Raw genomic sequence first — 13,778 nt, 5'->3', positions numbered from 1 at the left:
CAAAGATTGGAATACAATGATTAGAAAATGACACAGTACAGTCCATTAATTATAGGGGGCAGTAGTGCAGTACATGAGGTGGAGGCAGTGACAGGGCATTAGAACATGGTGGCACATTAGAGTAATTGGATATAACGTTAGATAGGACTTTGCCTGATCGGGTGAGATGGGGGGGCCCCAAGCTAACATTTTGCACCAGGGCCCATCAGCCTTTAGCTACGCCCCTGGTCAATGCATATCAGTGCGCTTTTGTGATGATCACAGTACAGAGTCCACTTTTTCATCTTGGAAGTTATACTTCTGAAATTACCGGTGGAAGGAAAGCACCAGGGAGAAAAGAAAGGTTACACCTTTGCTCCTCTTGAATAATCCCTTTAAGCTATTTTATATGGAGGCCTAGTAGCTAGCCCACATGGCAGATTTCTAAACACTGGACGTATGGATCAGGCATGCTGGCATAACAGTGGTCTGGCAGCAGCGTATACCTTTTTTTTCCTTTGACATAATGCCTTTGTGTTCTGCAATGGCTGCGCTATGTTGCCTGGACTTTCGGCAATACTTTCCAGCCATTGGAGAATGCAGGGTGGCATGGTTTCAGACACATGCTGTTTCATGGGTTTGATTCAACATGCAAAGTTTTAATTTAAATCATACCTGTTATTTCAGGTGACTTTTCAGGATATGTGTCCTGTGTATGTAAATGAGGAGCAGCACTATTTCTGGCCATTATATAACGTCGACAGAAGCCTATAGAGTCTCAGTCTTTGTTTCTCCCTATGCTCCCTCTTCTCCTCACTCATCCACCCTCTCTTCTTTATAGGTACCTAGAGGCAGTGTGACTTGATCTCAGTGAACTGAAACCCTGTCTTCATTCTGCCGGGAGGGGGGAGGAAAGCAGCCTTGTAATCGGAAACTAAGCATTTTTCTCTGTTAAGATATATTATAGAATTTCTTATATTCACTGTTAATTTATGGGAAGTTGTGTGACAGCTACAATTAAAAAAAATTCTTGTAATTTATTAGCAGTCAAATTAAGTCAAGTCAAATTCTTAATAAAAAGAAAATAAACGGCTACTCTGAATAGAAAAAATTGTTTTCAAATCATCGGGTTTTAGAAAGTTATACAAACTTGTAAATTACTTTTATTTAAAAATCTCAAGTCTTACGGTATTTATCACAAGCCTGGAGAACACAGAAAGGGCTGCACATCACACCCACTGTCACAGAACCAGGCCCCCATGGCCGGCAGCCAACACCTAGTGTGAACAGATCTAAAAGCCCACTCCATGTGCTCCCAGCTACACTGGGAAAGAGGAGGTACTTACCATGCACATCACTTCCTGCTAACTGGCCACATATGGGTCTTACTGGGAGAAGATTTAAAACCACAAATAAAGGGGACAGAATAACAAAAATGCACAAGCCTTGAGGACAGAAATGGCTGCACATCGCACCCATGGTTGATACTAAAACTTGTTCAGCTATATTAAAAACCAACGTCAGAAGTTAGTATATAATTTGATCAAACCATATTGCCTCATGTATCACATGCACATATGGTAAGTACCTCCTTTTCCTCCCATTTTACCTGCTGGTGCATTGGTGAGTTCACACTTGTGTTGCTAGGCAGCCTCCTTCTCCGCCGGCAGGGCCTGCGGGGTGTGTGGGGGGCTCATGGGGTTTGGTCCTGTGACAGTGGGGTTGCAGGGCAATTCTGTGGCCTCCCTTCTCCTGTTGGCGATTGCTTGGTGGGGTTTGCTGGTCGCTGACCAGCACAGTGTTGTTTGAGTGTAGGGAATCTTGTGGGCCAGAAGACCTGCACGCGGTACATGAGGCAATATGGTTTGATCAAATTATATACCAACATTCTGACATTGGTTTTTAAATGTAGCCAAGATGCATTAGTGTCAGCCACAGGTGTGAGGTGCAGCCACTTCTTTTTCTCTATTTTTGCAGGAAGTGGCGTATTCTTTCCAGTCTGGCACAGTGCTCTCTGCTGCCACCTCTGTCCATGTCAGCAACTGTCCACAGCAGTAGAGTTTTTCTAGGGAGATCTCCTGTAACTGACAGTGGTGGCAGCAAGGAGCGCCGTATCAGACTGCAAATAGTACACCACTTCCTGCAGGACGTACAGCAGCTGACAAGTCCTGGAAGACTTGAGATTTTTACACAGACGTAATTCACAAATCTGTATAACTTTTTGACACCAGTTGATTTAAAAACAATTTTATTTCTCCGGAGTACCCCTTTAATTTTGTAGAGGAATGTGTTTGTATGGATCTCACAGAGGACAAGCAGCAGCACCAGAAGTAGATGTGTGCCACCTAATGCATTATTTCTTAGGTGTAACTGATCCATCTCGCAGTAATAGTTAGTAATACACCTCTCCCTGTGTCCTGTTGCGGATTATAAATGATGTAGCGGCATTCTGGGTACATTACTCGTGAACAGATGATGCACATAATGTAGTATACAATGATTTAGCTTTCTGGGAAAATCTAAGGTCTTGAATCTTTTCCAGCAAACCCCTCAGAGATGTAAACATATTTCACATACACGAGTCAATTGTAAAAACGATGATGCCCCCTTGTTTGTAGAGAAGCTCAACAGCTGTTGTGAGTCATTAGCCCCCTTTGGACAGACAAACTACATTTAAAGCTGCCTAACCTATCCACAGCCTGCGATTGGGCCATGATGTCACTTAGCTCTTTGTAGAAGCCTTATGTTACTTGAACGCTGCACATTTGTCGAGTTTTCATAAAAGAGTGGGAGTTTTTTTCCCATACAAGTACAAGTACAGGGCATATATATATATATATATATATATATATATATATATATATATTACCGCAATGGAGTGCACTCAGTATAATAAATGTTGTGGGGTTCCCGCAGTCAGAGACAGAATCCACGTCTCTCCACTATATATAAACGAAGGGGTTCTGCAGCACGTCCTTCGGTGAAAAAAGTGAAATAAAGTGTTTATTTTAAATAAGCAAAATTCACATGCAACGTTTCTGTCTCATCACGAGACCTTTCTCAATGCTATATATATATATATATATATATATATATATATATATATATATATATATACAGTGGTGACTAGGATTACGATCATAATTCATTCCGGGACCGTGCTTGTAATCCAAATCCACTCTTAAACCAAAGCAAATTTTCCCATAAGAAATCATTGAAATGCAGACAACTGGTTCCACATCCACAGCAGTGTGTATAGCTGAGTGTAAGTGCAGGCACATTATAGCAGGAATGGAGAGGATGGGAAGCACAAGGGCTGACAGAGACTGCAGGGAGCATGAAGGAATAAGTAGCATATATGTGGGCACATAAATGCAGCACTCTGTCCAGGGAGAGAGTGGTTACAGATATGAAGAGATTACCTCCACAGTCCTGTCCCCTTATGCAAGCCCCAGCCTAGATCTGCCATGATTTGAAAAGTTAGGGAGAGTTCCTACACACAGATCAAAGATGCAAAAAAAAAAATAGATATTTACAAGGTATGTAATTGTTTGTGGCTCTAGAATATATATATATTGCTATAGCAATAATAATAAGGAGAAGAATTGGCAAAATGTGCACCAAGCTGTCCACACAATATTAGGCCATGTTCACATGGCGTAAGAGACCGGCCAGTCTTTGCAAAGATCATCCCGGCCGGTACTGCAGTACTGGCCGAATGATCTTTCCTGCCGCAGAGTTCTGATCAGAACTCCCCATAGCACACTATAAAGCAAGTGACCTGTAGTGTGCACTGCTCCATAGTGTGCACTGACATGGTTTCCTTCAAAGAATAGCGGCCGCAGAAAACTGACATGTTAGTTGTTTGCGGCGCCACTAGGGGTCACGGCCGGAGTATGTACTAAGTGTATACGCTCTGGCCAGGATCCCATAGACACCCGGCCAACGTATTTTTCGTATTTATAAGGCCATTGTTGCAAATTGCAACAACGGCCGTATAAATAGGAAAAAATAAGTTGTGGGAACATACCCTTATGCTGCAAATTAAGGAGTATTCTCTTCTTAAAGGGGTAGTGAAAGAAACATAACTAGGTCTATAGTGATGCATTATGGTAATTGAAACATTATCCAAATTTACAAGTATGTTTTAAAATATATCATATGAGGGATATAGACTTATTTCCCATGTGCTGCTTTGTTTGATAACCTGTTATTGTTGGTTAAAGGGAATCTGTTAGCTCCTGGGCCCTACCTAAGGTGCTTACAGTGTGCTGTAGTTGGCGGTCCCCTAGTGAGCATGGTGACTTTTGGTAATATGTCCGTGGTGTGGATTATGCACAATCTTGGGTCTCCTACTGTAATAAAAAAATCAAAGAGGAGTTGTGGCTCAGTGTTTGTGCCGCACTCTAGCACACCTCACCAATCCTTCCTCTTCCCTTTCCTTCATGAATAATCAATGCTGCCCGGCCTCTTGCTCACTCAGCTGTCAGTCAGTATCTGCCAACAGAGGACGGATCTGCAATCAGAAATAGTTGAATCTAGCAACCAGTGTTAGAGCTGTGGTTTCGGGGGTAAATCTATAGACCAACACCAGTTTGTTTTCTTTGGTTCAATTCCCCTGATAGAAATCAAATATATATATATATATATATATATATATATATATATATATGTGTTTTTTTTTCCTTATTATTGTATCTCTTTTAAGGCTATGTTCACACTACGTTTATTTCCGTCCGTAGTGCGAACCGCAAATATACGCCCGTAGTTTTGAGGTTGATGCGTACGCTTGGAAGTATATGATTTCTGGCCGCACAATGCACACTACGTATGAGCTTACAGCCAGATCGTATACGGCGCCATGAAAAATGAACAAGACCATTGTTTGCGGCCGGAACTGTTTCAACTCACGGCTTTTCAATTTCAATGCGGTCCCGTACGGAGTACTTATTTCAGCCAAATTGAACTTGATTTTTAGATTAAAAATGTTCTGTGTGGTTTTTTGGCCTGGGCGAAGATTTCCAAGTAAATGACCTGTTTCAGACCGCTTCAAAACAAGCTAGGAAGCATAACTGTACTACGGGCGTATGTTCGCGGTTCACCCGCATATTCGCAATCCGGCCGCATGTCTATTTTTACCACGGCCGTAGCTTCAGCCGCACATGTCCGGCCGCGTACGAACTACGGCCGGACATATACGTAGTGTGAACATAGCCTTAAAGTGCAAGTAATTCTCAATCAGGTCCAAATTAGTTTTCAAATTTTTATTTTTTAAAATATAATCATGATAAAAAAAAAATAAATAAATGCAGGACATACCGCAGCTGATAAGAACTGTAAGACTTGATATTTTTAAATAGAAGTAATTTAAATATCTATAACTTTTTAGTGCCAGTTGATTTAAAAAGAAAAAACTATTTCGCCGGAGATCCCCTTTAACTAAAGTCTTCAGCCCAGGAATCTCCAACTCAAGTTCCATAGTGTCTCTGGAATCCCCCTCATCCTCTTTCCCATGGCTAAACTATGCTGCTGTTCATATCATTTTTAGACTTACTAAGGGTTAGATATACTAAATGTATTGTTCCCTACATATAGTTCAGATAGCTATAATAAAGCAGTGTACTATGTCATGGTGCTATCGGGTTCTGTGAGCTCCAGTTATGACCGGAACCTGCTACAAGAATGTTTTCCCTTCCACATGAGGACAGCGAGGGATGTCTCTGCCTTTCTCTGGATCAATACTGTGTGATAATAGGATCAGCTAGATGTCTAATTTAAAGAGGTCTGTCACAGTAGGAGATTCCTTATAATCTTGTAATCCAGATTAAAGAGGTAATCCCATGTTTGTGCCTCAAGATGTAGGAAGTAAAAACTTGTTTCACTTGCCAATATAATGTGATATGGAAACGGCCCAGATCGCTTGTTTGAAGCATGGTTTCCAGATGTAAACTGATGTGATTTATATGATTACATACACTGATCCTCTGTGTTGTTCATATATTTTGAGCATATATGGTATCTAAGGGTCTAAGGGCCCTATTACACGGAGAAATAATCTGCCGAATTAGCAAACTATTGCTCCGTGTAATAAAGACAACGAACAGCCAATGAAAATGATTATTGGCTGATATATCCAAACTTTTACACACTCCTGTCATCTACATCTCCAAGATGCAACCATTTCTCATCATTGACACTGCTCAGACTCTGACAGTCGCCCTGATCTATTGTAACTCCCTACTAATCGGTCTTCCTTTCTCTAAGCTCTCTCCTCTCCAGTCTATCCTGAATGCAGCAACCAGGCTCATCTTCCTCTCCAGCCATTACACTTAAAGGGGTAGTGCGGTGCTCGACATTTATTCACTAAATAACACACATTACAAAGTTATACAACTTTGTAATGTGTGTTATTTAAGTGAATGGCCCCCTTCCCCGTTTTCCCCCCACCCCCGGAAGTGTGGTGCATTATACTCACCGAATTACTGTCAACCCTTGCCGCCATCTTGGCAAAATGACGTAATCTTCAGGAGGCCGGCCGGACCGCTCCAGCCGTTCCTCATGCCGGCCCATCTCCAGCGCGTCATCAGCTGCTCAGCCGCAATTGGCTGAGTATAACTATGCTCAGCCAATCGTGGCTGAGCAGCTGATGACCCGCCAGAGGTCGGCCGGCATGAGGGAAGGCTGGAGAGGTCCGGCCGGCTTCCCGAAGATTACGTCATTGTCCCAAGATGGCGGCCGTGGTCGACAGTAATTCGGTGAGTATAATGCATCACACTTCCGGGGGTGGGGGGAACACAGGGAAGGGGGCCATTTACTTAAATAACACACATTACAAAGTTGTATAACTTTGTAATGTGTGTTATTTAGTGAATAAATATATAGCACCGCACTACCCCTTTAAAGTGTCACTGTCATTAAAATTGTTTTTGCAGAAATCAATAGTACAGGTGATTTTAAGAAACTTTATAGTTGGGTTTATTAGCTGAAAAATGCATTTTTATCTTGAAAAAGCAGTTTGAAGCCCCCCCCGTCTTCATTGTTCTTTATGGAGAGGGAAGAGATGAGGCACCATAACAGGACAACAAAGAGTTAATTTACATCTACATCACCAGGCTCTCTCCTTTGACATCAGCACTGACCTCTCTGACCTCTGAATAGGGGCTTTCAGTGGTCCCCTGTGGTGTAATCCTTTGTTCTCTGCTCTCTGCTGCTGACTAATCTCCCTCCTCCCCCCTCCCTTCTCCATAGCACAGACAGGATCCGACTAATGTAAAACAGTCGAGATTTCCTGATTCTGAGCAGTGGATTAGAAAGAGGAGGGGTGGGGGTGGTGGTGGGGGTGGCCTGGGAAAAGTCTTTTTGAATGCAGATAATGGCAGATTTGCCTAATAAACACAATTACAAAGTTTCTTAAAATCGCCTGGACTATTGATTTCTGCGAAAGAAAAAAAAATTTAACGACAGTGACACCGTAAGTCTCCTTGAGCCAGTCACTGCCCTGGTTACCCAATAAGTCCAGAATTTACTTCAAACTCCTCACTCTTACCCATAAAGCCCTCCACAACTCTGCCCCTCCATAATCTCCTACCTCATCTCCACCTACCATCCTTCCCGTGCTCTACGTTCTAATGATCTAACCCAAACATCTTAGTTAATCAGAACCTCACACTCCCGCTTCCAAGACTTCTCTCGTGCTGCCCCAGTTCTCTGGAACTCCCTACCCAAAGACCTCATACCCAACACTCACAGTTTCAAGCATGCCCCGAAGACTCATCTCTTCAGGCTTGCTTATAACATTCTCTAAACTTTTTCCCCTTCTGTTGTCCCCTCACTCTACATCTCTGCACTTTAAACGTTTTACCTGTTTTCAGACATTGGCGTGTGACTGGCTCATCCTGTTCTTTCGGACTATGTACAATGGCCAAACCATAGACAAATAAAGCACTTGTGCCTGGTGCTGACCCCAGTTGTAGTCTGTAAGTTCCAACGAGCAGGTCTCGTATACACTTTGTATTTTTATTTTAATTTATTCTAATTATTTAACTGTGTATTATGTAACCTCTGTACTGTATGCATAAAAAAAAGTGCTGCGGAATCTGTTGGCGCTATACAGATAAATATTATTATTATTTAATATCTTAGTGAAATCTGTATAGAATCTGAGCCCTATTGATTACAGTATAAAATCTTTAATATCTGCATACTTAATTAATTTACTTTTTTAAATTTATTTTAAGCATACATTTCTAATTTTGACTTTAACTCCAGTTCAAGAACTAACATGAGATCTTGATAAGGATCCCGCGTGGAGTCATCTTTTATCACATTGAAAATCTGCTTTGACGAGTATTTTTTTCAATTTTACTTGTCAATTTATTATCCTGTGTGACCATACCCTTCAAGTTACTGTACCAACTGATGCTATCTAAGTCTATAAATGGATATATCTGTGATCCCGTCACGTATACCCCCTACAATGTCAATAGAAAAATGTTTGTACCTTCACGATTGAGCTGTAACACAGCACCCCGCTCCATGTTAATCCATATACTGCAGTATCTTCAGCCCAGATACGTACAGTGCTAGCATAATGGCCGTACAGTATCATTAATCTTCACTAGCCAGGCGAGTTGTGCTATAAAAGATTTATTACAATTAGCAGTTCAATGGAACACAGGTGTGTTTCCCCATATTTACGGTGCAGAGATGCATACGCCGAGATACATTTATGCCTGCTTTTAATGTGTGCATTTAATTATTATTCTACATAATCTCGGTGGGTGGGATTGTACGTCTCTAAGTAAACAGCAGTTATCCAATCTGTTCCGGTGGACCTGCCATCCTAAGGTGGCGCCTTTGTGTCTATTAAGACACTGTGTTTGTATACAGCGTGCAATGTCTAAAGTGTTATAGTAAAATCAATGTTATTAGCAATGGAAATAGCGAGAGATGTGGGACCCCAAATTACTCCTAAATACTACCCTAATAACTTCACCAATTAATTGAACTGTAAATAAATTGATGGCAAGCGTGTAATTAACATTGGGTGTGTTAATTGCTATGAGCAATTTATCAACAAGCATTTGGGAAAGAAACAAATCATACAAGCTCCAGCAGGTTTACGCTAATTGTCATGTGGAAAAAAAACAACAAATGTTTTTGTGGGCATTTTTTTGCTTAACCCTTGAAGAGCCTGGTTATCCGTTCGACTGTTGTTTCTCTCTGTTGCCCGTATGAAACACCAAGATATGGTAATGGGCTGACGGGCAGGGTTAGCTTAGGCCATTTACATCGGCTTGTTTGAGAATTTAGTGCACAAGTCCCTTAGAGGGGGAAGGTAAACTAGCTAATGGATTAGGGATTGGTATTACCTGCACCCAGGGCCGGTTTTAGACTAAATGTGGCCCTGGGCAAAGTTGAAGGTGGGGCCCCATATGCTGAAATATTGTAGCAACAATTTAAGGTCCCCATACATTTTACACTTTTGTTGGTGGTACCTGCTGCTCGTGGTGGGTTCGGCCATCAGTGTAAGGTGTATAGGGCTCTGTGGACAGTCTGACAGATGACATCAGTGGACATAAGGGGTTGGGCGTGATGGAAAATCAACATCCAACCTCTTTGTTCTCAGAGAGATAAGCCGCCATCAGATCTGTCTGGCTATAGCTTATCCCTCTTAAGGCCCTATTCCACCAGATCCAACAGATCTGACGACAGATTATCTGCCAAAGATTTGAAGCCAAACCCAGGAAAGGATTTGAAAAGAGGAGAAATCTCAGTCTTTCCTTTATGACCTGTTCCCTGTTTATAGTCTGTTCCTGGGTTTGGCTTCAAATCTTTGGCAGATAATCTGTCGTCAGATCTGTTGGTGGAATAGGGCCTACACAGGAACACTCATCTGTGCAGAACATTCCTGTGTATGGGGAGAATGGGGCCAGATGGGAGAGATAATTGTCTTCTGAAGGACTGTTCAGCCAGCAGTTATTGGAAGTGTACGGCCACTTTAAGGGCCGTGTTACACGGCCTGATATTCCGGAGAAGTGAGCGCCAATCTAGTAGAATGGAGCTCGCTTACAGAGCCTACTACATGGCTCAATTATTGTGCAGCAAAGGCTGTATATATATATATATATATATATATCATTAGTGATGTCTGTGCAGCCCTTGCTGTATATTGTGAACAATAAAGATATATACTACCTGATCACGTTCCCCCGTGTCCTCAGGCCGTGTCTCTGGGATCTCCCAGTCACCGCAGCTGCAGCATTCACTTCTGGTCCCCTCTCTGAAGTGATCGGCCATTCAGCCAGTCACTGGCCGTAACAAACAGACAAAGCCTGAGGACACCGGGGGACGTGATAAGGTAAGTAACAGCTTTATTATGTCATACGCACAATCAGCAGCCAATGATTTTTACACCTGCCAAAAGACAATGATCAGTTGATGACTGTAGTCTTTATTACACAGAGCGATATCGTCCCGATTTGGAGAATTGTCGCTCCGTGTATTATGGCCCTTACTCACATTGAGTCAGTTCAGAAGGTTACATGCCAGGACTGACGCTACATGCCGGGACTGCCGCTACATGCCGGGACTGCAGCTACTGTACATGCCGGGATTGCAGCTACTGTACATGCCAGGACTGCCGCTACATGCCGGGACTGCCACTACATGCCAGGACTGCCGCTACATGCCAGGACTGCCGCTACTGTACATGCCAAGACTGCCGCTACATGCCGGGACTGCCGCTACTGTACATGGCGGGACTGCTGCTATTGTACATGCCAGGACTGCCGCTACATGCCGGGACTGCAGCTACTATACATGCCAGGACTGCCGCTACTGTACATGCCAGGACTGCCGATACATGCCGGGACTGCCGCTACTGTACATGGCGGGACTGCTGCTATTGTACATGCCAGGACTGCCGCTACATGCCAGGACTGCAGCTACTATACATGCCAGGACTGCCGATACATGCTGGGACTGCCGCTACTCTACATGGCGGGACTGCTGCTATTGTACATGCCAGGACTGCCGCTATTGTACATGCCAGGACTGCTGCTACTGTACATGCCGGGACTGCCGATACATGCCAGGACTGCAGCTAGTGTTGTAAACACAAAAACTATTCATATGCTTTGTTTTAAAAATGTTTTTAAAAAACTATATCAGGACCAAATATTACCTCCATACTGTTACTGAAGAAAACACACTATGTATAGGCCAAGATTACCGCCATAGAGAGACCACCGCATAATGACACTATATACACTATATACAGACCAATATTAGCACCACACCATAACCGCCACATAATGACACTATACACTCTATATACAGACCAATATTACCGCCATAGAGTGACCGCCACATAATGACTCTATATACACTATATACAGACCAATATTATGTGGTGGTCACTCTATGGCAGTAATATTGGTCTGTACAGTGTGTATATAGAGTCATTATGTGGTGGTCACTCTATGGCGGTAATATTGGTCTGTATAGTGTGTATATAGAGTCATTATGTGGTGGTCACTCTATGGCATTAATGACTCTATATACAGACTAATATTACCCCCATACAGTGACCGCCACATAATGACTCTATATACAGACTAATATTACCCCCATACAGTGACCGCCACATAATGACTATATACACACTATATACAGACCAATATTAGCACCATAGACTGACCACCGCATAATGACACTATATACAGATCAATAATAGCACCACACCATAACCGCCACATAATGGCACTATACACTCTATAAACAGACCAATATTACTGCCATAGACTGACCGCCACATAATGACTCTATATACACTATATACAGACCAATATTACTGCTATAGAGTGACCACCACATAATGACTCTATATATGTACTATATACTGACCAATATTATGTGGTGGTCAGTCTATGACAGTAATATTGGTCTGTATAGTGTATATAGTATTATGTGGTGGTAACTTTATGGCATTAATGACACTATATACAGACTAATATTACCCCCATACAGTGACCACCACCTAAGGACTGAATACCACCTTATTTTTTTCTCAGTAAAATACACAGTATTACCTTAGTGACATCATCATACACTATACATAGGAGCTACAGCCAATCACCGGCCTCAGTTACACTATACATAGGAGCTGCAGTCAATCAGCGGCCTCAGTGGTCACCGGCAGCAATTACATAGGACTGATGAGGCCGGAGAATGGCTGCAGCTCCTATATACAGTACATTCACTGCTACACTTCTGCTGGGCAGGGGAGTCAGCAGTGCTGATACATACACACACAGACACACACACACACACACACACACATATATATATATATATATATATATATACACACACACACACACACACACACATATATATATATACATACACACACACACACACCATCACACACACAACCATGAAAACACATTATACAGATCCAACCCATCCAGCCCATACACTACACACATGACATGTAACACACACTACATTCATCCCTCATACACCTACATCCATACACATTACACACTACATACACAGTATACTTACTACCACTAGCAGCATGCTGGGAGTAGTGGTGCATCCACACATGTCCATGCAGCAGCAGCAGGCTGGGATCCTCACACTGCAGCCTGCAGCCCTCTCCTCCATGTCCCGACTGCTGTAATATCACACCATGTGACACAGGGGAGGTCACATGGTGTAGTGAAGCTGGAAGGAGGGGGAGGGGGTAGCAGCACACCGGAGCAGAGCGTCCTGTAGCCTCCGTGTGACCCCTGATATCTGTAGCCAGGGATCATTCACAGACGCTGCAGGACACTCCCAGTGGGCTCCTGCCCCTGACACATTATGTAACTGCCGTAGGGGGCCCCCGGGGGATGGGGGCCCAAGGCAAGTGCCCTGTTTGCCCCCCCCCTAACGCCGGCCCTGCCTGCACCACAATTAAAGTAGGATTATGGTTTCGGGAAATAAAGGTTATTCTTTATCTAATGGAAAGCTCTAACAGTATTGAATACTTTCTGCATGAGTTCTAAATGGTTTTTAAGACCTCCATTGATCACTACCTTTACTGTTTACTTCCAAGAGATAAAATTCTGCTCTTATCTCTGAAAAATAAAGAGACGTAACTATTACATTACTTTTGATGACTAGTGTTGAGCGCATCTGTAAAACTGTTCGGGTTCGGCAACGTTCTCCCAACCTGAATGCTCTGTATTTGATTCCCTGCAGATGCAGAAGTTGGATGCCGCCCTAGGGAGTCCTGAAAAACATGGATACAGCTAGAGATGAGAGAGAAGAAAAGTGATTTGTTTGATCTGCGCTCTGCTCATCAAGCCGCTGGCCTTTTAGTGCTGCTCCGCTCCCTGCCACTCCTCCCAGGATGCTGGGAAAAGCTGGATCCAATCCTGGAAAACTTTTCTCAGTTTCACAGGATTGGATCCAGCTTTTACCTGCCACCCAGGGTGGAGCGGCAGGGTGCGGAGTAGCACTGAAAGGCCGGCGGCTTGATGCTTGATCAAGCACTATGCTCAACCAAGCATGCTTGCTCAACACTGGCTGGTCTGGAGAAGTGTGGGTTACGCACAAAACAGCTGTCACGTTGATAAGAAGGGTGTTGGCGTCACACTGGAAGTTTTTATGGAATATGAAGAATAAAGTTAAGCAAAATCTACTTAACGCTGGTGAGTGCCATCTCATCTCTTCTTTCTATTGCACATTGTTCAACACTGACTAAGATGACTGACTAGATGTTAGATTGACGTTAATTCAGAGACCCC

General features: G+C 43.0%; 1 long non-coding RNA gene across 1 annotated transcript in view; it reads left to right on the top strand.

Annotated features, from left to right (window-relative positions):
• Positions 1 to 13,291, top strand: part of LOC138783112 (uncharacterized) — a 36,406-nt gene extending 23,115 nt beyond the window's left edge. Inside the window, exon 3 of the long non-coding RNA XR_011361634.1 lies at positions 13,231 to 13,291. This is a non-coding gene — a long non-coding RNA (uncharacterized lncRNA). The remainder of the gene's footprint in view (positions 1 to 13,230) is intronic.
• Positions 13,292 to 13,778: the final 487 nt, after the last annotated feature.

Source organism: Dendropsophus ebraccatus, chromosome 2 (genome assembly GCF_027789765.1).
Source record: "Dendropsophus ebraccatus isolate aDenEbr1 chromosome 2, aDenEbr1.pat, whole genome shotgun sequence".
NCBI classification, from domain to species: Eukaryota; Metazoa; Chordata; class Amphibia; order Anura; family Hylidae; genus Dendropsophus; species Dendropsophus ebraccatus.
Note: the sequence above shows the minus strand (reverse complement) of the source record. Positions and strands in the feature narration are given on the sequence as shown.